Consider the following 25493-nt stretch of genomic DNA (forward strand, 5'->3'; position numbering starts at 1 on the left):
GACATTTATTTATTTATCAATACTTGAGGCTTCAAACCACTTTTACATTCTATACTTTACTTATGTTCCTATATCTCCTATTTGCATATTGCTGCTGATCACACTATTCTCTTCCTCTGCTCACTTCAGAAGACCTTTGTCTCTACCGGATCGAACAAATTTTCACCTGTGTTCCAAAAGGAAATTGATTTTGATGCTTTTGTTCACTTATTATGCTTTGTATACTATCAGAATATTGAGTCCTAAATATCATGCTACAAAAATATCAGACTATCTTAGTTAGAATATTGATGTCAAAAATATGACAATGGTAAGTATATATTTACTGCTCTTAACCCTTTCGACGCTGATGACGGAACCGCTCCGTCATCAGCTGCGGTGGCGCTGTGCTGATGACGGAGCAGTTCCGTCATGGCCCGCCCGCCGCTCATGCACGGCGCGAATTCCGCGCCTGCGCTGAGCGTTCTATTGAGCGGGCGGGGCCATGACGGAACCGCTCCGTCACAAGCACAGCGCAACCGCGGCTGGTGACGGACGGTTCTGTCACCAGCATGCGGCCGCCGCGCCCACTTAGCGCTGCGGCGGAATAGCCGCCGCAGCGATGTGGTTAACTGGATTATGTACGTTGAAGACACATATGTACAAATCTTATTTTATGATTACAAAGCTGTAAAACTGCCTGCAATGATAAAATATGTTTTTTATTTTTCAGCTAGGCATGCCACTTGCAAATCCTATGCTTAAAGACTGCTTTAAAAATGGCCAAAAGCTTTGCCACTTTCTAGCTCATCATGGATGGCACTTTGCCAATCCCATTCTTAAAAACTCTGCTAAAAAACAGACTTTAGAGGTGAGCAGAGTTGGAATGTACTGGGTGTTGCAGAGTGTTTCATGTAAAGGAGCAGCCCTCCACCTGACTAAAAATGTGGAATTACCCAGTGTTCCATGCTCTTTTTTGCATAATCCATGTGGGACTCTAAGCCTTAAAGGGCATTATTTTGAATTATTTGGTCGCTCCCTTGTGTCTGGACAAATCTATATTCTCTGAGGAGCTCTAATTAGAGCAAAACGCATGTCAAGAGTTGCTTTTTTTCATTCCAACTTGGCTTGGAAGGTGTTTTACTAACCAAAACCTGTAATACTTTGCCTGGAGTAGTAAAGGTGTTTGTCATTTTTCAGCTCAGCATGGATAAAATGAGCTCATGTGGATGACACTGTGCTAATCCTATGCATAAAAACTCCACTAGGAAAACACACTTGAAGTTAGCAGATGACAGGTGTCGGTTGTGTAGTAGAGTGTTCCTTATAATGGAGCTACTCTCCACCTGAAACCTGTGAACTACCCTGGGGTCCCTTCTCAATATCCTGACAAACCAATTCGGTATTCTTAGTTCTTTGCCCTGAGCTGTACCCTCAGGGCATCACTTTCTAGAATTTCAAAATTACTACTTTCCAACCCTTCCTAAAATACTTGGGGTATTTATAACTTTCCAAAATATTCAGGACTTGAGCTGAAACAGTAAATGTGCCTCCCTGAATATTTGGGGAAAGTTCCTCTTTCCGTTTAGGAAGGTGGTGTATTTTGTGATAATTCTTGTTATGCTTCACCATGCAGTACTCTCACAGACCCCAAAGATGGTCGTTGGATTCACAATAATAAATCCATGGCTCAGAACTGATAGAGAGGCAAAGAGCAGTCAGGCTTTACTAGAGGAACATGTGTTAAACATTTCAGAGTACCAACATAGACGATAAGTAATTGACACAACTCGATAGAAACCTGACATCAATTTATAAAAAGAAAGTGCATTTGTACTGTAAGTTAGACACCAAAATGAATGTAATCAGATGCATATAGCCAGAGTTATGGATTTTAGAAGAAAACATAAATCAAAGCAATTCAATGCTGTAGAACTTTTGCATTGTGGGCAGTGGGAAAAAGTAGTGTCAATCGGTCATTTGCAGGTCGACTTCCATGGAACTAAAGGAGGGTTAAGGTGATGCGGGTCAAAGGACCAAGCCACAACAGTCAAATCAATTTTACCTAGCCTGTGGAGTCTAGGAGCAGAGTTGTCTTGACTGTCCTTGGTGCTGAACGGAAGCCACTGGGAAGCTGCTTTCTACTGCTTACACAGTGCTGCGGGGAACAAAATGCAAAAACACAACGCGGACACTACTTACGTTGGATGAAAGTTCGATGGAGTACTCTCTATGTGCAGCTTCGAGTGTAGGGGTCAGTTGCCAGACTGGCAACCAACAAGTTTTGGCAGCGGCAAGCACAGCGGATGGTTACTTCGATGTTCTCAGGTTCCGGGGAACAAGGTAGTTGCCTGAAACTTTGGGGAAGGTAGGATGACAGTTCCCAAAATACACCACATCATTTGGATTTGGGCGATCCCTTGAATGGCCCAAAGGACAGCAATTCTTCAGATCTGGTGCATTGTTACACCTGCAGAGTGCAGGGGACTAGTGCAACTAGTTCAGTGGAGTGTGAGGGAACTTCAGCCTCTTACAGGGCTCTCTCTATCTGGGGGAACTGAGACTTAGCCTAGGATGAATCTCAATCAGGCGTTCCAGGAGCATTGCTACAGGTAGACAGTAGCCCTCGTTTGGTTCGTTCAAGTCCTGTTGTCGCAAACTCAGGTCTCTTTGTCTTCTTTGATGCAAGTTGATTCAGAAATGAGGTTCTGGGGGAAGGGTGGTCCCTTAAATCCTAGATTTAGGGGTGTGGGAGCAAGTAGTCAATGGGCAGCTAGTCTTCCCCTTAGATGACTACATCGGGGTGTGTAGGTTTTCTTTTCGGCCCAGAATCCACTATTTCTGCCACTTTTTAAAATGACAGAAGACTTCCTCAGGTGTACAGACCAGGCAGCTTACCCTAGAAGTGTTGCTAGTCTTCTAGGGGTGAAACCCTCCTGCATATCCAATTTCCAACCTGCCCAGGTGCAAATGTGCTTGAGGCAAGGAGTGGTTGTTTACTCCTTTGGGAGACAGCCTAGATGCATATCAGAGGCGGTGCAGTCTTTGAAGCTCACTGATTTGATGTAATTCTTTACTGGGCATCCTGAGAGGGAGGAGGTGTGACCTCCTTCCTGTGCAGGCCTTTGTTCCTGATTCCTGGGAGTGTTTATACTGCCTGGCAGGAGGTCAGAGTCCTCTTTTGGTGGCAGCAAGCGTGGACTGACAGCCAGCGCACAGAAAAGCTGGGGCAACCAGGTGTGTAACCTCTAAGGTAGCCACCTGGGTGCATGCCAAATCAAGATTGGTGTAAAGGGTGAGAAGACACATTGTTTGATGTCAAACATTACATATTTAGGTGGTACCATATTGGAGTTAGCGACCCCGGGTTTGTCTGGATGCCAGTCCATGTTATCCTATGGACCAATCATCACTTATAGTGTACTTTAATGGTAAAGGCCAAAATAGGGACGTATAAGCTTGCACTTACATGCCCACACCTTTAATATAAGGCACTCTGACTCCTGGGCTCAGGAGGCCTTCCTTAGGGGTGACTGACATATAGCAAAAGCAGTGCATTGGCTTTGCCACATATGATGAGGGCAAAGTCAAAATGGAGCAGTTTACACTGTCCCTACCGCCTGCTTTGGCAAGCCTGCTGTCAGTAGTTTACTTGGGTCACTTAGGGCGGCATGACCAGTGCTTCAAGCCCTGGGGACCCCTTTACCACCTATGCCCTGAGTATCACTGGTACCATATGCTAGAGACTTATCAGGGGAGTAAAGTCCTTATCAAATGGGGTTGCCAATTTGCACATAACAGTTTTAAGGAGAGAGCACTAGCACTGGGCCCTGGTTAGCAGGCTTCAGTGCACTGTTAGAGTCATAAACCAGCATCTAGTAGTCCAAATGGGGGGGAAAAAGTGGGGGAAATCTGCAAAAAGGCCTGTTTTTTTTACGTTCTCCAATTATTCTAGGACAGGAGTTAGAATAGTGAATATAACATTCCAGTGCCCGCCACTCTCACTGCTGCACCGAGGGTGCAGTTTGGGGCAAGAAACACTCTGCAATCAACGTCTTACGGTGTAGACCCATACTTACTAATGCTATGTACTGATGCTAAGGCAACATGGCAGAATGTATTTTCTTTCCAGTGTAAAAGGGTGTTTTGATCCTAAAAGGGGGGCTTTTCACAGCAACAAATGCGATTTGTGGCTCTTTCCATCAAGGGGAATTCCTGGGAATGGATCACTGCAAACACCATAGGGTTAGATGTGAAGTTCAATCGACTAAGGTAGCCTCACCATACTTTGTATCAATAACTAAACTTAGTGAAAGCAGGAGTAAATAGGGGAGAATTAATTGATTTCCCTCCTAAACAGATGTAGTGCATGTGTGCTGTAGTGCACACTACACATTCAGTGAGTTTGACACTTCTATAGTTGTCCATGCACATGAAATAGGACTATAATGGTATACTTCTAGTATGCATCCTATGCTAGGCAGCTCAAAAAATCATCTCAGCTCCATGGCTGAAGGCTGTGCATATATTAACAACGAGGGGGCTGTGGCTCTGATAGATACAGCATACAAGCCCCTAGAACATATCAATTCTATCAAAAAGAGAATGCAGTTCCTAACGACAAGAAAATTCTAAGGATTGATCGGTGTGTCTATATCTGTCCAAAGGTTGGAGCCGGAGTCTCCTCCTTTTGGAACTAGGGCCCACACACACCCAGTTGTGTGTCATGCTTCATCATAAGGCTTGCTCCTCATCGGCCGGCACTGGATTGCCCAATGGGCACCCTATAAGGGGCTCTTTATTGGAGATCTTTTGCTCCCGAGCTGTAATGTGAAGTGCAAGTGTAGGGCCGTGGAGTGTAGATGGGATTGAATGAGGACATTCTGTGGAGCTAACTGAATAAGTAGAGCCCCCATATTCCCAACACACCTTTTATTTCCGGGATTAGCACACATTCCCCCACTATCTCACTTGAGTCTGTATACATCTACCACGCAGTCCGTTAATGGTTACTTTAACCCGTTACCCGCGGCCGTTTTTTCATGGCAGTGCGGCCGTTTTAAATGAACGGGCGGGGCTGCGTCGGCCGTTGAACGTGCGCAGCACCAGCCAGGTAGTGCTCCGAACGTTCAACAGCCGACGGCAGCACTTAACGGGTTAAGTCTGTGTACACTCGCTCATACTCCGTTTATCTGTTCCCTCTGGGACATACTCCATCCGACGTGGGCCAAGACCTGGACTTTGACTGCATCGGTTTGGTAGTTCCCACTTCTGAACTTTTTATTTCATATATATATTGTAACCTGATATGGCGACAAGGCATCCTGTTTGTGCACCGGTGCAGGGGATGGTACCAGCAGAAGTCTATTTTAATAAATTTTAATCTGTGTTGTGTTTTCCCCTTCACACAGTGCAGCAAATTTGGATGGGGCGTTGCCTAAAATCTAAGTAAATCTGGGTCCTAACATTCAAAGCTATTTCTTAAATTTAACCTATCCGATACTCTTTATCTGCACTAAGTTCTGACTTGTTGATGCAAATCTAGATTGTTGTTCTTCTTCTGTTAGTAAAGAGACACTCAGAGAAATCATCTCCTCTAGGTAGCCTCATTACACTCTTTGTAGGACCCCATCATTAGTTTAATATGGTCTGCCAGTTCTCTTTCACATATACATTGTCATGCCATTTCCAACTCCTGTTTTTGACTCCTGGGGCCTCATTTATGAGGCTGTGCGTCCCTTTTACGCCACTGGTGTGTCACTTTTTGTGACGCACCAGCAGCGTAAAAAATGTGTCTTGTTGCACCATATTTACAAAGTGACGCATCTAGGTAGATGCGTCACTTTGTAAACCCCTGCGCCACATTATACGTGCACCAGATATAATGTAGCGCCACTTCTAGGACACAAATGCATCAACATCTTATGCCTGCCTCACAGCAGGCGTAAGACTGACGCAGGCCCTTTCACATGGGTCTTGCCCCATGAGAAAGGACACATTGCTGGAGTTGCATCACTATCGTGACAAACTCCAGCAATGCGTCACTTTTGCGCCATACAGATACGTCAGAAATACTGACGTATCTGTAACTCCTTGCGACATGATGCGTCATACTGTTAATATGACGCATCCAGCATGTCGCAAAGAGGGCGCAATGAAAAGTGACGCAACGCTGTTTTCACGCAGCGATGTGTCACTTTTCATAATTGAGGCACCTGAAGTTTATGAAAAAATCACACCCTTTGTTCCTGCTGAGTTTCATAAGCAAGGAGCCCTCACTTTCCTCCACAGTCAGGGTCGGACATGGACAGAAAATAGGCGCATGCACCAAAATAAAAGTGGCCACCATTAATGAATTAGAAAGGTAAAACAAGTGCTCCCTGTTTGCAAATTGGGCTAGTTTTAAACTTGTAAAAACGCGCTATGTCAGTGTTTTGCACGGGTGGGAAGAATGTGTAGATTTGAGCTTGTTGCAGGTATTGTTTGTTTTACTATACAAGAATTCCACAGTAAAAACTGACCCAGCAGACCATAAAACAGGCCTACAAAGAGCCAAATAAATGGCTGACACACATGGACTTGTCAGGACGAGCCCCTCGGGCACGGCTTGATTGCCCTGTAGGCTAGTCCAACCCTGTCCATGGTTTGACTATGATAATTCTTGCTATGTGCTTTGCCTGAGAAGTTAACCACAGCCAGTTCATTCCAAATGCGACCGCCTGCACCATTGGACTGTTCTTCTGAATACCGACTGAGACCCAGAATATTCTGGTACAAAAATGCCAGAGGCAGAATATTTAGGGAGAAAATATCGAAAGGTAAGTGCAGAAAGGGAAGTATAGACGTACTAATCCTAACTGCTCATCTGTGTACCTTGAGGATATATGTAGCACAAAGGTACATATATATGGATTTAGGCATAGAAAATCAAGACTGACGTACCTGTCGGTGTATTTTTTAAACTATTTTGTCCTCAATATTGTTTCCCATCGTTATTCTGGAGTCGACATTCAGGGTGCACACCCATCATTGCTAGGAATACCTCTATGGAGAATATTACTCCTGTGTTAATGCAGATTTATTGGTTTCCATGAGCCCAGGGGTTTTTATTTAAATCACTTGTCATTGCTTCCAGGGTCATAACAGGTGCTACTCCCTTAGTAGTGTCTAGTGCTTGAAAAGGAAAAATAGAAGTGCAGGTACCCTGTACCAGAGTGCCTGTTTGTTGCTACGAAGTGCCGGTACTTTCCAATTAAAAGTATTACGTCACGCTTGAGAGGTGCAGTTACTCTCCCTCTCAAAATAAAAAGGTGCTGGTACTCAGTACTGGACAGCACCGGTCTATTTAAAGCACTATGTTCAATACATTTAACAACCATTCCCTGTTTCGCAATTCGCATTCTCGGGGCACGTTTCTGCTAAATGTGTCCAAACTTCGCTCTGCTTCGTATGACAAAAGGTGTTTCACATGCAGCAGCCAAAGGATGGAATTAACTGCCAACAGAGCTTTTATCTCACCCCCCCCCCCCCCCCCGTTCGGTGTAAAAAGGAATTAAAAACGTATTGTTTAAAACTGCTTTCAAATTACAGTAAACCCTTTTAGTTGCGTGTGGGTTTACTTAGCGCCAGTAAACTTCGGAGATTGTGCGCTCTAAAAATACCATACACACAACATCCAACTTTAACTACTCTCTCTTTATGCTATTAAATTGATTTGTTTATGTTCATTTTGAACTCGTGGTCATTGTTAAATAACCTATAACATGTTTTAATCGTGTCTGTTCACAATTTATTTACTTGCACTGTGTTCTCATTGTGTTAACCTACATATTTCAGCATTTGATGTTAAGCCTCACTTGCCTTGCAACTGTTATATAATTCCCTTATTTTCCCAACTTCTTGTCTATGTGGGGCATTATTGTCTTAATCCATCAGTGGGTACTCTGTATGGTAATGTCACTCATCAGATGGGTACAATCAATTCCATCTCTCAGTATTGTACCACAGTGAATTGTATAACGCTTTGAAGCGCTGACGGGCTCAATTAGCGCTATAGAAAACAATACATAAGAAGTTTTCTGCGTTGGTTAAATTGGCCACGTAGGTTAGCGCTCAGAAGCTAGCCTCAAGTCACTTTAAGCCATTTACATATCACTACTACGTTAAGGTGTTCGGTTTTAAAGTGTTTTGTGTGACGCTGTGCTGTGTTATCCTCGTTCATGAAGTGTTTTAACCTGCATCGGGGAACACAAGTGCCCTCGAGGCGCCAGCAGGCGCTATACGCCGGTGCAAACATGCTCTGGTTTACATTTCAATGGCTGCTTCTCGGCGCTTTCTTATTGTTTGACGGCTCGCACCGCTTACATTGTTTGCTAACCTGACTCTGAAACGTCCTGGGCCGTTCTCACCGTGGCCCGCCCTCCTGCCACAGTATGTGGTTTCCTGCCCCCTCTCGGGGTGGCTTGAGGGGGAGGAGGGTTTGGTTTGGTTCCCACACGCTTGCCGGTCCCACATCCATCCTCGTCGGCCCTCCCACCCGTCCAGCCCCCCTCCGGCTCCTCTTACGCCCCGCGGGCCGGCCCCCCTCGGATGCGAGCGTATCTCCCTCTCCTCGGACCTCGAGGACACTGCCTCTGCTTTCGTCAGAGGAGTCGAGAACACTTGCCAAGTGCGCCGGATTCCAGGAGCTGCGCGAGCCCTCGTCCCCCCAAACCTATAAATACCGCCTCGGGCCCGGAGGCAGTCAGAGCGTGTGCTGCCTGTGAGCTCCAAACGCCTCCTGCTCCAGCGCCAAGAAGACGCTCCGTGCCCTGCCTGCACTGCACTCTGTAGATAACTCACACCCACATACCTCATTTCATCCATCCAAGCAGTGACCCAGGAGCACCTTACCCGGGCTTGCAAGTAAGGGAAGCGCCTAGAGGCTGCTGCTCGTCTGTGTTATGCTATGCTTGGTGTGTTACGATGTGATGTTTTATGCTACAGTAAGAGGCGCTGTGCGATGCTGTTAAGAGGCGCTGTGCGATGCTGTTATGATATGTTTAGCGATGCTCTGCAATCTTATGTTATACTCAGTCAGGCATGTTATTCGTTGTGTTGTGTTATATGCTGGGTTATGGTATGATGTGATGTCATACTATGGTTTGCACTCCAATTTCACGTCATCATGCTTTTATGCTATGTTATGATAAATGATACACAGTATGGGAGGCTGTGCTGTAGTATGTTTGCTATGCACTGCCAAGCCATGCTGTACTATGGCATGTTATTCGTTTACATGTTTTGCTTTGTTGTAGCACGGTGTATACTGTTGTGTTGTGCTATGCTATAGAGGGCTGTGCCATTGTATATGCTCCGGTATGCAACATTATATTACAAAATGCTGAGTAATGCTGTTGTGTTGTTTATTCTTGGCTGTGTTATTTTCAGATAAAACATCTTAGTCTATGCTTTGTTTTATTCTGCATTGTTGTGATACTATCCTACGAAGTGTTCAGCCATAATATTTTATGTTATGATGTGCGTCCATGTGCTATACGAATGGTATGTTGCCAGCGTTTGCCTAGTGCCTTGCTACTAGCTGGATGGCTTCGTAGCGCTCTACGGAGTTAGGGAATAGCATGGTATGCTATTGTGTGTTGTGCTGGTTCACGCTGCTTTAGCTTGGTGTCATCGGTCTTGTAAGGAGAGTAGTTTAAAGATTGTTGTGTCTGAAATGGGGGAGCACTTGTCTGGGGCAGGAGTCGAATAAGCGCCCAACACCGTCCGCCCGTCATCTATTCGTGGAGTTTCCTTTGATTGGACGCCAGTCAAATCGCTGCTTTACCACGTTGTGAACCCTACCTAGTGTGTGCTGTGCGTGGGGTGTGTGCGGTAGCCGTGTACGTGATCATCGTGACACGAGCCTGCTCTGGACTGCGTGTTCTCGCACCCTGGGGTTCTTCACTCCCTCAAGGTGTCTCCTCCTTTTAACTGCCCACGAAATGACGAGATGTCCTTACAGAACTGAGGCAGGCACTGTGCCCACAGCGGAGGCAGCGAGGCACTCTGCCCCCATGGAGAAGCGCCCCCCCTTGCCCCCCCCCCAACAGCGACTCTGGTACCCCACAGACTCGGTATTCTGTCCCCACTCAGAGGCTCGCGCTGGTGCCCCCGCTTCCGTTCCTCGAGTGGCGCTGCCCCGGTGGTACCCTGCGCAGTGTTAATGCTCCGTTTGGTGCCCTCGCCCCATTTCCAATGCATGCCTGCCCCCCACAGGTGCCTCTTTGGTGCCTCGCACTACGGGGGTGTCCTGTTTCGTACCCCCACCCCCTTCCCAGTACATGCTGTGTTTGGTGCCCTGCCCTCCACAGATGCCCTGCACAGTAACCCCACACTCTTGCCAAGATGAACTTGGATGGGTACCCTTCCATCCAGGGGGCGGGGCCTCAGCCACCTTACCCATACTTCCCCAAGAGCTCAGCTTGGTCAGGAACCTATCTTCGGAAGCCCCAATAGCGCCTCGGTGTGGAACCCTGCGGCCTCGCACCGCCTTCTGTCTCCTCCCCGGAGCTGTGCCGCTCTTCACTCCCTAGACTGAGCCAGCCCAGCTGTGCGGACGACATCTGATCGGCGCCGTGCTGCCCACCCCAGCTGTGCTGACGAGCGTCATTGGTCAGTCTAAACTCCCCCCCCCCCCCCCCCAAGCTGAACTTGCGAGGTTTGCTGGCTGTAAGTCGTTTCCTTCTCTCAAGTGGAGCTGATGAGTCCTCCTGCTCGGAGAATTCCTCCTCCCTTGCCCTGCGCTGGTGAGTTCTGTTAAGTACCACCTGAGCTGATCAGTGCTGTTGCTCTATAAATTCCAAATTCCCTCTCCTGCAGATGGCGCTGTTGTGTTGATCACTCTGTACAACTCCTAAAAGCTGATGATTCCTGGTGGTCTGTAAATACTAATTTCCTCGGCTGATGAGTTCTGTTTGCTTGTAAGACCTCCTCCTCTCTCCTAATCAGACGGGGTCTGTTAGTCTGTAAAGTTCTTCTTCACTCTCTTCAGCTGATACAGTCTCCCGGTCTGTAAGTCCCGCCCCTCACTTGAGCTGATACGTTCTGTTGGTCTCCAAGTTCTCCGTCCATCTCCCGAGCTGATGAGTTCTGTTGGTCTGTAAATCCTCCCTCCAACTCCTGAGTTGATGAGTTCCTGTGATTTATCCTGCGCAGCGAAGTACAAACCCTCCAGGCACCCTTATCCGCGACATCACATGGCCCGGGGCCTCTAGAGATAGCTCAGCAGGTCAATGCAGCTGCTGAAGAGATGCGCGTGCAAACCTGACATTCGAGTCAGTGACGGGCGCCTGCTCAGCCTTTCAGCCCCCAGTACGCAAAAAGAGTACCACCGAGTACAGCAATCGGGAGAGTTAATATTTACAAATTTTATGAGGCCGGGTGCCCTGGAAGCAAATTTAAACGTGGAGAAGTAATTAGCTACAGTGCCCCTGACCCCCCCCCCCCCCACCACCACTATTGAATGCATGTACTTTCCTTCGGTGGAAGTTACTCACTTATACGTGACATTGGTACTCGTTACATAGAAGGCTCTTTTTAGGTCTTTCGAAGACGACCGTATCTCTATGATGTTTACAAACCTTGCGTTAATTTAATAAGAACATTTCCCTGACTGTTTCAGCTGGTTGTCATCTGAATTGTATTTGCATTGGATGTTTCGCTGCTTGATGTATTGAGATATCTGGAATGGATCCGATGCATTGTTTGGTAAATATAGCTGCTACTAAGCACTGTAAACAACAGCTGTTGTTATCTAAGGTTGAAAGGCTGAGTCATTCGTGCCGGGATTCAAAGAGTGACCCGCAGATCACTGCACGTGTGAGCGGCGAGCGTGTAAGTCACCCAGCCAAGCTCGCCGCATGCAGTAGCTCTCCTGGCCCTTGTACCATGCCAGAGTTTGTACTTTGCGTTCAAGCGTGGCTCCGCGTGTACAAGTGAGGGCTACTGGCTTTGACAGGGCTCCCTTTCCAAGCCTGCCTGAAAGCCGCTGCAGCCCGGGACCCCTGGAATCCCAGCCGGCCCTCACCTCTGCTGTAACTCGCTCTGGTTTGCGGGGAGCCGCGCTGTCTGCACCTTTGCCGTTTTTTTCCAAGAATTACTAGCTGCTTATCAGTCCCAGATGTTGCCAGGCCAAGGTTGGCATGTGAGCGAATTAACCAACGAGAAGTGTATTGAAGAAAGCTTTGTTTTTGAAGAAAGAAAAAAAAGCCCACATGAAAGCCTTTTAGAAGGTGGGGGTTGGGGCCCTGGGGTGGAGGGGGCGCTCTCAAGGAAAAATGCATTGTGGGTTAGAAGTGATTTTACTGTGGGTTTCATTAAGGCTCAAGTCTATCAGCTGGGCAGAGCTTTCCTATGGAATAAATCAGCCTTGTTGAGAAGTTTCCGCCCTGTCCCTTTAAAAGCCCTGCTGGGAGGTGTCAGCTCTGCCCCTAGACATGTTTCACATGTATGCTTAACGCGAAGCACTGGTACCGAGCCAAGAAGGTGCATGGAACATGTTGACGTTGCAGTACTGTCCCACTGCACTGCAGCAGCCCTGCTCCTCAGTAAAGGGTACAGCAGAGCAGAGCACTGAAATGGGGTCACTGTCCCAATGCGAGGATCTAAACCTCTCCGACAGGGGACAGTACTGTTGTATTGCAGCAGAGGCCACCGGCTCTGGGCTGTCCTAATCAATGTTCAGCAGCCCTGCTGCTCCATCAGTAGCATAGCAACCTCGCTGAAAAGAGCTGCTACTGTCCCATAAGGCGTAAAGCACCCCTGCTGAGAGGGGCTGATACTGTCCCATAAGGCGTAAAGCACCCCTGCTGAGAGGGGCTGATACTGTCCCATAAAGCGTAAAGCACCCCTGCTGAGAGGGGCTGGTACTGTCCCATAAAGCGTAAAGCACCCCTGCTGAGAGGGGCTGATACTGTCCCATAAAGCGTAAAGCACCCCTGCTGAGAGGGGCTGGTACTGTCCCATAAAGCGTAAAGCACCCCTGCTGAGAGGGGCTGATACTGTCCCATAAAGCGTAAAGCACCCCTGCTGAGAGGGGCTGATACTGTCCCATAAGGCGTAAAGCACCACTGCTAAGAGGGGCTGATACTGTCCCATAAAGCGTCCCTGCTGAGAGGTGCTGATACTGTCTCATAAAGCGTAAAGCACCCCTGCTGAGAGGGGCTGATACTGTCCCATAAAGCGTAAAGCACCCCTGCTGAGAGGGGCTGATACTGTCCCATAAAGCGTAAAGCACCCCTGCTGAGAGGGGCTGATACTGTCCCATAAGGCGTAAAGCACCACTGCTAAGAGGGGCTGATACTGTCCCATAAAGCGTCCCTGCTGAGAGGTGCTGATACTGTCTCATAAAGCGTAAAGCACCCCTGCTGAGAGGGGCTGATACTGTCCCATAAAGCGTAAAGCACCCCTGCTGAGAGGGGCTGATACTGTCCCATAAAGCGTAAAGCACCCCTGTTGAGAGGGGCTGATACTGTCCCATAAAGCGTCCCTGCTGAGAGGTGCTGATACTGTCTCATAAAGCGTAAAGCACCCCTGCTGAGAGGGGCTGATACTGTCCCATAAGGCGTAAAGCACCCCTGCTGAGAGGGGCTGATACTGTCCCATAAGGCGTAAAGCACCCCTGCTGAGAGGGGCTGATACTGTCCCATAAAGCGTAAAGCACCCCTGCTGAGAGGGGCTGATACTGTCCCATAAAGCGTAAAGCACCCCTGCTGAGAGGGGCTGATACTGTCCCATAAAGCGTAAAGCACCCCTGCTGAGAGGGGCTGATACTGTCCCATAAAGCGTCCCTGCTGAGAGGTGCTGATACTGTCTCATAAAGCGTAAAGCACCCCTGCTGAGAGGGGCTGATACTGTCCCATAAGGCGTAAAGCACCCCTGCTGAGAGGGGCTGATACTGTCCCATAAGGCGTAAAGCACCCCTGCTGAGAGGGGCTGATACTGTCCCATAAAGCGTAAAGCACCCCTGCTGAGAGGGGCTGATACTGTCCCGTAAGGCGTAAAGCACCCCTGCTGAGAGGGGCTGATACTGTCCCATAAAACATCTATTTTGAGAGGGGCTGATACTGTCCCATAAAGCGTAAAGCACCCCTGCTGAGAGGGGCTGATACTGTCCCATAAAGCGTCCCTGCTGAGAGGTGCTGATACTGTCTCATAAAGCGTAAAGCACCCCTGCTGAGAGGGGCTGATACTGTCCCATAAAGCATAAAGCACCCCTGCTGAGAGGGGCTGATACTGTCCCATAAAGCGTAAAGCACCCCTGCTGAGAGGGGCTGATACTGTCCCATAAAGCGTCCCTGCTGAGAGGTGCTGATACTGTCTCATAAAGCGTAAAGCACCCCTGCTGAGAGGGGCTGATACTGTCCCATAAGGCGTAAAGCACCCCTGCTGAGAGGGGCTGATACTGTCCCATAAGGCGTAAAGCACCCCTGCTGAGAGGGGCTGATACTGTCCCATAAAGCGTAAAGCACCCCTGCTGAGAGGGGCTGATACTGTCCCATAAAGCGTAAAGCACCCCTGCTGAGAGGGGCTGATACTGTCCCATAAAGCGTCCCTGCTGAGAGGTGCTGATACTGTCTCATAAAGCGTAAAGCACCCCTGCTGAGAGGGGCTGATACTGTCCCATAAGGCGTGAAGCACCCCTGCTGAGAGGGGATGATACTGTCCCATAAAGCGTAAAGCACCCCTGCTGAGAGGGGCTGATACTGTCCCGTAAGGCGTAAAGCACCCCTGCTGAGAGGGGCTGATACTGTCCCATAAAACATCTATTTTGAGAGGGGCTGATACTGTCCCATAAAGCGTAAAGCACCCTTGCTGAGAGGGGCTGATACTGTCCCATAAAGCGTCCCTGCTGAGAGGTGCTGATACTGTCTCATAAAGCGTAAAGCACCCCTGCTGAGAGGGGCTGATACTGTCCCATAAGGCGTAAAGCACCCCTGCTGAGAGGGGCTGATACTGTCCCATAAGGCGTAAAGCACCCCTGCTGAGAGGGGCTGGGACTGTCCCATAAGGCGTAAAGCACCCCTGCTGAGAGGGGCTGATACTGTCCCATAAGGCGTAAAGCACCCCTGCTGAGAGGGGCGGATACTGTCCCATAAAGCGTAAAGCACCCCTGCTGAGAGGGGCTGATACTATCCCATAAGGCGTAAAGCACCCCTGCTGAGAGGGGTTTATACTGTCCTATAGGCATAAAGCACCCCTGCTGAGCGGGGCTGATACTGTCCCATAAGGCATAAAGCACCCCTGCTGAGAGGGGCTGATACTGTCCCATAAGGCGTAAATCACCCCTGCTGAAAAGAGCTGCGACTGTCCCATAAAGCGTAAAGCACCCCTGCTGAGAGGGGCTGATACTGTCCCATAAGGCTTAAAGCACCCCTGCTGAGAGGGGCTGATACTGTCCCATAAAGCATCCCTCTTGAGAGGTGCTGGTACTGTCCCATAAAGCACCCCTGCTGAGAGGTCCTGATACTGTCCCATAGAGCGTAAAGCATCCCTGCTGAGAGGGGCTGATACTGTCCCATTAGCGTAAAGCACCCCTGCTGAGAGGTGCTGATACTGTCCCATAAAGCGTAAAGCACCCCTGCTGAGAGGGGCTGATACTGTCCCATAAAGCGTAAAGCACCCCTGCTGAGAGGGGCTGATACTGTCCCATAAAGCGTAAAGCACCCCTGCTGAGAGGGGCTGATACTGTCCCATAAAGCGTCCCTGCTGAGAGGTGCTGATACTGTCTCATAAAGCGTAAAGCACCCCTGCGGAGAGGGGCTGATACTGTCCCATAAGGCGTAAAGCACCCCTGTTGAGAGGGGCTGATACTGTCCCATAAGGCGTAAAGCACCCCTGCTGAGAGGGGCTGATACTGTCCCATAAAGCGTAAAGCACCCCTGCTGAGAGGGGCTGATACTGTCCCGTAAGGCGTAAAGCACCCCTGCTGAGAGGGGCTGATACTGTCCCATAAAACATCTATTTTGAGAGGGGCTGATACTGTCCCATAAAGCGTAAAGCACCCCTGCTGAGAGGGGCTGATACTGTCCCATAAAGCGTCCCTGCTGAGAGGTGCTGATACTGTCTCATAAAGCGTAAAGCACCCCTGCTGAGAGGGGCTGATACTGTCCCATAAAGCATAAAACACCCCTGCTGAGAGGGGCTGATACTGTCCCATAAAGCGTAAAGCACCCCTGCTGAGAGGGGCTGATACTGTCCCATAAAGCGTCCCTGCTGAGAGGTGCTGATACTGTCTCATAAAGCGTAAAGCACCCCTGCTGAGAGGGGCTGATACTGTCCCATAAGGCGTAAAGCACCCCTGCTGAGAGGGGCTGATACTGTCCCATAAGGCGTAAAGCACCCCTGCTGAGAGGGGCTGATACTGTCCCATAAAGCGTAAAGCACCCCTGCTGAGAGGGGCTGATACTGTCCCATAAAGCGTAAAGCACCCCTGCTGAGAGGGGCTGATACTGTCCCATAAAGCGTAAAGCACCCCTGCTGAGAGGGGCTGATACTGTCCCATAAAGCGTCCCTGCTGAGAGGTGCTGATACTGTCTCATAAAGCGTAAAGCACCCCTGCTGAGAGGGGCTGAAACTGTCCCATAAGGCGTGAAGCACCCCTGCTGAGAGGGGATGATACTGTCCCATAAAGCGTAAAGCACCCCTGCTGAGAGGGGCTGATACTGTCCCGTAAGGCGTAAAGCACCCCTGCTGAGAGGGGCTGATACTGTCCCATAAAACATCTATTTTGAGAGGGGCTGATACTGTCCCATAAAGCGTAAAGCACCCCTGCTGAGAGGGGCTGATACTGTCCCATAAAGCGTCCCTGCTGAGAGGTGCTGATACTGTCTCATAAAGCGTAAAGCACCCCTGCTGAGAGGGGCTGATACTGTCCCATAAGGCGTAAAGCACCCCTGCTGAGAGGGGCTGATACTGTCCCATAAGGCGTAAAGCACCCCTGCTGAGAGGGGCTGGGACTGTCCCATAAGGCGTAAAGCACCCCTGCTGAGAGGGGCTGATACTGTCCCATAAGGCGTAAAGCACCCCTGCTGAGAGGGGCGGATACTGTCCCATAAAGCGTAAAGCACCCCTGCTGAGAGGGGCTGATACTATCCCATAAGGCGTAAAGCACCCCTGCTGAGAGGGGTTTATACTGTCCCATAAGGCATAAAGCACCCCTGCTGAGCGGGGCTGATACTGTCCCATAAGGCATAAAGCACCCCTGCTGAGAGGGGCTGATACTGTCCCATAAGGCGTAAATCACCCCTGCTGAAAAGAGCTGGGACTGTCCCATAAAGCGTAAAGCACCCCTGCTGAGAGGGGCTGATACTGTCCCATAAGGCTTAAAGCACCCCTGCTGAGAGGGGCTGATACTGTCCCATAAAGCATCCCTCTTGAGAGGTGCTGGTACTGTCCCATAAAGCACCCCTGCTGAGAGGTCCTGATACTGTCCCATAAAGCCTAAAGCATCCCTGCTGAGAGGGGCTGATACTGTCCCATTAGCGTAAAGCACCCCTGCTGAGAGGTCCTGATACTGTCCAATAAAGCATAAAGCACCCCTGCTGACTGATAGGGGCTGATACTGCCCCATAAAGCACCTCTGCGTAAAGCACCCCTGCTGAGAGGTGCTGATACTGTCCTGTAAAGCACCCCTGCTGAGAGGTGCTGATACTGACCTGTAAAGCACCCCTGCTGAGAGGTGCTGATACAATCCCGTAAAGAGTAAAGCACCCCTGCTGAGAGGTGCTGATACTGCCCCATAATGCGTACAGCACCCCTGCTGAGAGATGCTGGTACTGTCCCATAAAGAGTTAAGCATCCCTACTGAGAGGAGGTACTACTGTCTCATAAAGGGTCCAGCAGCCCTGCTGAGGTGCTAATACTGTCCCGTAAAGTGTACAGCAGCCGTGCTGAAAGGTGCTGGTACTGTTGCAGTAAAAATATAGCAGCCTTGGTGAGAAGTGTTTTTACTGTTCCAGTAAATTTACAGAGGCCCAGCAGACATGTGCTGATGACGTGCCAATACAAGTGTAGCAACCCCACAGAGAGGTATTGGCACTGTACCAGTGTGTGTGTAGAAATCCCGCTGAGAACTGGTACTGTCAAAGTAAACGTATTGCAGCCATCATGAGAATTATTGGTACTGTCCCACTAAAATATAGCAGTCCTACTGAGAAGTATTGGCACTGTCCCAGTAAAGGTATAGTAGCCCTGCTTAGAGATATTGGTACTAACACAGTAAATGTATGGCATCCCTGCTGAGAAGTATTGATACTGCCCCAGTAAAAGTATGGCCACTCTGCTTAGAAGTATTGATACTGTCCCAGTACAAGTATGGCAGCCCTGCTGAGAAGTATTGATACTGTCCCAATAAAAGTATGGCAGCCCTGCTTAGAAGTATTGATACTGCCCCAGGAAAAGTATGGCCGCTCTGCTTAGAAGTATTGATACTGCCCCAGTAAAAGTATGGCCGCTCTGCTTAGAAGTATTGATACTGCCCCAGTAAAAGTAGGGCCACTCTGCTTAGAAGTATTGATACTGTCCCAGTAAAAGTATGGCCGCTCTGCTTAGAAGTATTGATACTGTCCCAGTAAAAGTATGGCCGCTCTGCTTAGAAGTATTGATACTGTCCCAGTAAAAGTATGGCAGCCCTGCTGAGAAGTATTGATACTGTCCCAGGAAAAGTATGGCCGCTCTGCTTAGAAGTATTGATACTGTCCCAGTAAAAGTATGGCAGCCCTGCTTAGAAGTATTGATACTGTCCCAGTAAAAGTATGGCCGCTCTGCTTAGAAGTATGGATACTGCCCCAGTAAAAGTATGGCCGCTCTGCTTAGAAGTATTGATACTGTCCCAGTAAAAGTATGGCAGCCCTGCTGAAAAGTATTGATTCTGCCCAAGTAAAAGTATGGCCACTCTGCTTAGAAGTATTGATACTGTCCCAGTAAAAGTATGGCCGCTCTGCTTAGAAGTATTGATACTGTCCCTGTAAAAGTATGGCAGCCCTGCTGAGAAGTATTGATACTGCCCCAGTAAAAGTATGGCCGCTCTACTTAGAAGTATTGATACTGCCCCAGTAAAAGTATGGCCGCTCTGCTTAGAAGTATTGATACTGCCCCAGTAAAAGTATGGCTGCTCTGCTTAGAAGTATTGATACTGTCCCAGTAAAGGTTTGGCCGCTCTGCTTAGAAGTTCTGCTTAGCAGTATTGGTACTGTCCCAGTAAAAGCATGGCAGCCCTGCTGAGAAGTATTGATACTGCCCCAGTAAAAGTATGGCCGCTCTGCTTAGAAGTATTGATACTGCCCCAGTAAAAGTATGGCCGCTCTGCTTAGAAGTATTGATACTGGCCCAGTAAAAGTATGGCCGCTCTGCTTAGAAGTATTGATACTGTCCCAGTAAAAGTATGGCAGCCCTGCTGAGAAGTATTGATACTGTCCCAGTAACAGTATGGCCGCTCTGCTTAGAAGTATTGATACTGTCCCTGTAAAAGTATGGCAGCCCTGCTGAGAAGTATTGATACTGCCCCAGTAAAAGTATCATAGAACAAAAGGGGGCTGGCTCTAATCAGTAAGGCTGAGCCTAATACTTATCAAATAAAATCGAAATGCCAGTACTGATGGGTATAATTTCACAAAACCACTAACCACCAGAAATCTGCACCAAAAATCAGAAATGGGGATATACTATTCAATAGTGTTTTTATTCAAAAAGATTTTTTCAACATATATATCAATTTTAAATTCTTTCGATACACAAGGGAACTTTATAAGAACACATGGGGCATAGGGATATTGGTCAAACATTCAATCATTCATTCTAAATTCAAGCATATCACAGGCATTCAGCATATATACATACTTAGGAAAGGATAGGGGGGAGTTAAAGAAAAGGGAAAGTTAAGAACAAATACCAGTGTCTACAATTTTTTACAAAACAAATGTTGTCCTTTTATCAGTACATTCTTATGTTTCTGTGAAACCATTTTAAGTTTGAAAATAATTGTATAAAGTAATGTACAACACTATGCTCGGGGTTCAAAAAATGGTGTCCGAGAGCATTTGTAGACAGGTGGGATGGAGCCTACGCGTTTCGAATCCCGCTGAGGTCGTGGGGGATTCTCATCAGGGCTTTGACAAGTCCTTTACTCGAATTGAAGGACTGGGTCAGTTGTCCACGTGTTAAGCCACTGTGGTTTAGCGTACAAAAGAAACTACCCTTGAGATATATGTCCTTAGATTATAGACTTATACGGGTGCTGACTGTAGATATAGAGAGGATTGTGCGAAAAACTCGTAGTCACATATTCAAAAGAATGGGCTGAAGCATTTTTTGTCAAGTTGCCACAGAGGGTGTGTTGTCTTTTTCTATTAGATGCGCTGTATTTCACTGCCGTGTTCGTCTCTATATTTCTAATTTTCTCGGCGAAGCGGCAGAAATGGGAATGCCCAAAGTGAAGTGAAGATTAAAGTCATAGATGCTCCTGTTGTGGAATTGCATAAATGGCTCGATTGGTATGGTTCAAGCCACTGCCAAAAGTTTTTTTCAACCGCGGTGGAAGGTGATAAAGAATCACGATGGTCGCACGTCGAGGTGGCGTCTCGGTCAGCACTATTCCCTTCGCGCATGGGTAGACCCATTCCACAACAGGAGCAACACGTGGACAATTGACCCAGTCGGGATTCGAAACGCGTAGGCTCCATCCCACCTGTCTACAAATGCTCTCGGCCACAATTTTTTGAACCCCGAGCATAGTGTTGTACATTACTTTATACAATTATTTTCAAACTTAAAATGGTTTCACAGAAACATAAGAATGTACTGATAAAACGGACAAAATTTGTTTTGTAAATAATTGTAGACACTGGTATTTGTTCTTAACTTTCCCTTTTCTTTAACTCCCCCCCTATCCTTTCCTAAGTATGTATATATGCTGAATGCCTGTGATATGCTTGAATTTAGAATGAATGGTTGAATGTTTGACCAATATCCCTATGCCCCATGTGTTCTTATAAAGTTCCCTTGTGTATCAAAAGAATGTAAAATTGATATATATGTTGAAAAAATCTTTTTGAATAAAAACACTATTGAATAGTATATCCCCATTTCTGATTTTTGGTGCAGATTTCTGGTGGTTAGTGGTTTTGTGAAATTATACCCATCAGTACTGCCAGTAAAAGTATGGCTGCTCTGCTTAGAAGTATGGATACTGTCCCAGTAAAAGTATGGCCGCTCTGCTTAGAAGTATTGATACTGTCCCTGTAAAAGTATGGCAGCCCTGCTGAGAAGTATTGATACTGTCCCAGTAACAGTATGGCCGCTCTGCTTAGAAGTATTGATACTGTCCCTGTAAAAGTATGGCAGCCCTGCTGAGAAGTATTGATACTGTCCCAGTAACAGTATGGCCGCTCTGCTTAGAAGTATTGATACTGTCCCTGTAAAAGTATGGCAGCCCTGCTGAGAAGTATTGATACTGTCCCAGTAACAGTATGGCCGCTCTGCTTAGAAGTATTGATACTGTCCCTGTAAAAGTATGGCAGCCCTGCTGAGAAGTATTGATACCGTCCCTGTAAAAGTATGGCCGCTCTGCTTAGAAGTATTGATACTGTCCCTGTAAAAGTATAGCAGCCCTGCTGAGAAGTATTGATACTGTCCCAGTAAAAGTATGGCCGCTCTGCTTAGAAGTATTGATACTGCCCCAGTAAAAGTAAGGCTGCTCTGCTTAGAAGTATTGATACTGTCCCAGTAAAAGTTTGGCCGCTCTGCTTAGAAGTTCTGCTTAGCAGTATTGGTACTGTCCCAGTTAAAGCATGGCAGCCCTGCTGAGAAGTATTGATACTGCTCCAGTAAAAGTATGGCTGCTCTGCTTAGAAGTATTGATACTGCCCCAGTAAAAGTATGGCTGCTCTGCTTAGAAGTATTGATACTGTCCCAATAAAAGTATTGCAGCCCTGCTGAGAAGAGCCAGGTACTGCTTCAGTAATTCAAGGCAGCCCCGCTGACAGGTGCTGCCACTGCTTCATCCACCCACCCACACGTCACCAGTGCTGTCGCTTGTTGCTTTCAAGCATTCCCTACTTTCTGCCCAGTCCTCTTTTGTTTGAGACTCTCTTCTTCTCAGGTCTACTTTGAGATGTGTGCATGGCAGTGGGTGGACAAGGAGAACAGCGTATGGCAGAGCAAGAGTGGTAGTGTGTGTGGGAGCTCTGGAAGAGCTGGGGTCTAACCAGGAGATGGTTCCTAAGGAGTGAGTGTGGTTCAAGGAGGAGACTAGGGTTATGGAGAAGGTATCAACCAGGGTGGGATTGGCCTTTGGGGAGGTGGGTGTATTCTAAAGAGGTTGTGTGGTCTGCGAAGGGAGCGTCAGCGAGGTGGACCAATTGAGACATGTTCCTCTGGATGTGGTATGATATGTTGGTGGAGGCTGGGTTTGCGGAGTACGTTTTGTCTTTTCAAAAGGCGGCATGTGAGGATGGCTTGTGTGCTGTGGAGAAGCAATGGTCTGTGAAACCTGTGCAGACTATGTGGTTGGAAGAAGTTTTGGAGGGCTCTGGGCTATGTGGTATCAGTAAAAGATATTATCTATGCAGGAGTTCTATTTTAAGTGTAGTGGGTTCTTTGGGGAAGTGTGGTCCATTGAAAGTGTGCAGGCTATGAAGGAAGCAGCACCTTTTGAGGGAGGGGGACTTATGGGCAAGGTGTGGTCCATGGAGGAGGTGTGGTCTGTAAAGGTTGTGTTGGGCTTTCGAGGATGTGGATGCGGGAGGAGATGCAGCCTACTGAGGAGGAGGTGTTATGTAAGCAAGAGATGTGGTCTTTCATGGCGGCAAGAGCTATAAAAGACGTGTGGTCTATGGAGGAGGTGTGGTCTGTGGAGGAGGTGTGGTCTGTGGAGGAGGTGTGGTCTGTGGAGGAGGTGTGGTATTATGATTGGGCGCGGGCTACTGTGGCGCTCGTGCCTAAGAAAGGATAGTGTGTCCACAAGGATCATATGTCTACCAGTTTACTGAACTAGTTCCGGCTATAAGGCAGCTGGGGCTAAGAATGACCTGACCCCTGTGACTTACCCTCCGAGCCCACTTCCTCTCAAAACACATCAGCCCTATCCACTTCTTCAATTCACATCTCTTTCAAGGGAGTGAGATATTGATTCAACATGATTTATTGCACATCTGGTTCCAATTGAATCTATTTTTTTTTTATCAGTGCTTGAAACAGAAATGTAGACGTGCAGTTAGTTACTCACTATCCCAGAGTACCTGTTTACTACTGAGAAGCATGGCGCCCATCCCGAGAAGTGCTGCTCATTTCACATTAAACGTAGCACACCCTTAATGAAAATTTCCGGTATGCGCCCATCAAAGGCATCAGACTCCTGCTGGAAAGTGCTGGCCCTCTCCCATTAAAACCCTCGAACCCCTACTGAGAAGTGCTAATGGTCTCTGATATAAAACAATCACGTCACTGCCGAAAAGTGCTGGTATGCTTCCATTAAAAATATCACACCCCTACTGAGAAGTGCTGGTACTCTCCTATTAAACATATCACACCCCTACTGAGAAGTGCTGGTACTTTCCCATTAAACATATCCCACCCCTACTGAGAAGTGCTGGTACTCTCCCATTAAACATATCCCACCCCTACTGAGAAGTGCTGGCACTCTCCCATTAAACATATCCCACCCCTACTGAGAAGTGCTGGTACTCTCTCATTAAACATATCCCACCCCTACTGAGAAGTGCTGGTACTCTCTCATTAAACATATCCCACCCCTACTGAGAAGTGCTGGTACTCTCTTATGAAACATATCACACCCATACTGAGAAGTGCTGGCACTATCCCATTAAACATATCACACCCCTACTGAGAAGTGCTGGTACTCTCCCATTAAACATATCACACCCCTACTGAGAAGTGCTGGTACTCTTCCATTAAACATATCCCACCCCTACTGAGAAGTGCTGGTACTCTCTTATTCAACATATCACACCCCTACTGAGAAGTGCTGGCACTCTCCCATTAAACATATCCCACCCCTACTGAGAAGTGCTGGTACTCTCTCATTAAACATATCCCACCCCTACTGAGAAGTGCTGGTACTCTCTCATTAAACATATCCCACCCCTACTGAGAAGTGCTGGTACTCTCTTATGAAACATATCACACCCATACTGAGAAGTGCTGGCACTCTCCCATTAAACATATCCCACCCCTACTGAGAAGTGCTGGTACTCTCTCATTAAACATATCCCACCCCTACTGAGAAGTGCTGGTACTCTCTTATTCAACATATCACAGTCACACCCCTACTGAGAAGTGCTGGTACTCTCTTATTAAACATATCACAGTCACACCCCTACTGAGAAGTGCTGGTACTCTCTTATTAAACATATCACAGTCACACCCCTACTGAGAAGTGCTGGTACTCTCTTATTAAACATATCACAGTCACACCCCTACTGAGAAGTGCTGGTACTCTCTTATTAAAATTATCACACCCCTACCGAGAAGTGCTGGTACTCTCCCATTAAACATATCCCACCCCTACTGAGAAGTGCTGGTACTCTCCCAAAAAGTATCACAGCCCTACTGCTGAGAACGACTAGCACTCTCCATTTAAAATGCTTCGACGCTACGTGCCCATTTAAAGCCCTCATTTATTATTATTTTTTATTTTGAAGATTTTAAAGCGCCCCCTCCACCGAGGTGGCCTTTTCAGAGTTTGGGAAAATGTCGGCCTTGTGAGGAGGAGGCAGACGAGTGAGAAGGGGGGGAGGAGGGGGGAGGGGGCTCGGGCCAGCGCTATCATCCTCGCTTTCGTCATCTCAGCCGAGGGAAAAGTGTTGTTTACATATTAATAACCACGCGAGAGGAATACGGGGAAGGAGAATGCACCGTCTGTTGCACAATCCTGGGCGGCGGGAAAAAGGCGGGAGAGGCGCAGGGGCCCGTTTCGGCGCTCGCCGCGCCTGACAGGCCTGACTGCCCGCTCACAGCCTGGAAGCACAGAGCATCTTTATACCGACAACTGGCCGGCCTCGCAGCCGGCCCTCCAAGCCACAGTGTACATCATCCCTGACACTTGTTGACAAAGATACATAGAAAAGGAGGGCAGAAACAGACCAGCGGGCCCGTCCAGGCTGGTGGATGCAGCAGGGCGACACGGTGAGATTTCAAGACGGGCTGGTGCCAGCAATACCTGGGTACCGCGTTTGGAGAGACCAACAAACATTCACGACTAGGAGTTCCTTTTGTGACATCGATGCATTTTTAGAACCTTTCCTGCTATCACTGACTTCTGGGACTTTTTTTTAGGTGTCTATACATTATAGGCCCTTTTCATGGTATTAATCGATTCCAGGCCTTATTTTGGGTTTTCAATGAATAATAGGACCCTTCTGTGGTAATAGTCATCCCAGGTCTTTTTTTGGATAATGATTCATTATACGACCCTATTTCGGTATCAATCACTTTTAGGACCTTTTGGGCTATCAATG

At 47.9% G+C, this 25493-nt stretch overlaps 1 protein-coding gene across 1 annotated transcript in view; it reads left to right on the forward strand.

The window, feature by feature from the left end:
- Positions 1-8605: 8605 nt before the first annotated feature.
- CRISPLD2 (cysteine rich secretory protein LCCL domain containing 2) overlaps positions 8606-25493 on the forward strand; it is a 173078-nt gene continuing 156190 nt past the window's right edge. The window contains exon 1 of the mRNA XM_086945849.1: positions 8606-8883. The gene's annotated coding sequence lies outside the window, so the exon portion shown is untranslated. The remainder of the gene's footprint in view (positions 8884-25493) is intronic.

Source organism: Lissotriton vulgaris, chromosome 12 (assembly GCF_964263255.1).
Source record: "Lissotriton vulgaris chromosome 12, aLisVul1.2, whole genome shotgun sequence".
In the NCBI taxonomy this organism is placed as follows: Eukaryota; Metazoa; Chordata; class Amphibia; order Caudata; family Salamandridae; genus Lissotriton; species Lissotriton vulgaris.